The sequence below is a fragment of the Zalophus californianus genome, chromosome 1, assembly GCF_009762305.2.
Source record: "Zalophus californianus isolate mZalCal1 chromosome 1, mZalCal1.pri.v2, whole genome shotgun sequence".
Classification (NCBI taxonomy): domain Eukaryota; kingdom Metazoa; phylum Chordata; class Mammalia; order Carnivora; family Otariidae; genus Zalophus; species Zalophus californianus.
In genome coordinates this window covers 89,799,668-89,800,705 of record NC_045595.1, presented here as the reverse complement: position 1 = coordinate 89,800,705, position 1,038 = coordinate 89,799,668, and the positions used below count along the sequence as shown (strand labels likewise).

At 38.6% G+C, this 1,038-nt stretch overlaps 1 non-coding gene across 1 annotated transcript; it reads right to left on the bottom strand.

Moving 5' to 3' along the window:
• Positions 1 to 377: 377 nt before the first annotated feature.
• Positions 378 to 481, bottom strand: LOC113919043. Its single transcript, XR_003518786.1, has one exon. It is a non-coding gene; the product is annotated as a U6 spliceosomal RNA (small nuclear RNA).
• Positions 482 to 1,038: the final 557 nt, after the last annotated feature.

Below are 1,038 nucleotides of genomic sequence, written 5' to 3'. Positions count from 1 at the left end.
CTGGGATCATGATCTAAGCTGAAGGCAGACACTTAACTGACTGAGCCACCCAGGCGTCCCAACTCAGGCTCTTCTTTTCTGGGATAGGACAACTGATCACAGATGAGACTCCTCTCTACCTTTACTGACACTTGGCACCATCAATTTCCTATGGTTATCTAGCTTCCTGTGTCAATAACTAGCCTGAAGTTAACTTTCAAGCACATCCTTAATACAGATTGTCTTCATCTGAAAACAACTGGAAAAAGGTCACTAATTCTCTGAATAAAGAATAAATGGAGTGCTTTTTGGAGTGTGTATATATGTGTTTCCCAACAGAATTGCCCAATATATCTACCATACATCCTTTACTTCATACAGGATGTTCATAGCACAGTCATAATGAAAGTAATTTTATGAATTTGTGTATCATCCTTGCGCAGAGGGCATGCTAATCCTCTTTGTATCATTCCAATTTTAGTGTATGTGCTGAAGCGAGCACCATAATGAAAGTAATTTTTAAAAAATCTATTTCAGGGCTTCATTTTATTTCCTTTGTTAGCCAAATGATTCTCTCTGGAAGCACCTACTGTGTCCTGATTGTCTAATTCTACCAGATTCTCATTTGTTAATGTTGTTCATGTGACACAAGCAGTTCTCCAACATCACTTTCAACAACTTCATGAATTCTAGCCTTGTAAACACTAAATGTTTAATAATTTCTGTGATGAGAAGCAGGAAAGCTGATGTTTAAAAGCAGGACTCTGGGACCAGATTGCCCAGGGTCCAATCTTGGTTCTACTATCCCTAGGCAACATGTCCTTGGGAAAATGATTGAACACTGTGCCTCAGTTTCCTTATCTGTAAAATGGAAAAAATGGGAATAATTTATTCTCATAGGGTTGTTGTGAGGGTTAAATGCAAAGCACTTAGAGCAGTACCTGGTACACAATAAACACTATGTAGATCTTGACTATCATTATCATCATCACCACCACCATCATCATCATCATCAAAGTCTGTAGAGAATCTTTAGCAGCAAGACGGCAGGTATGCCTA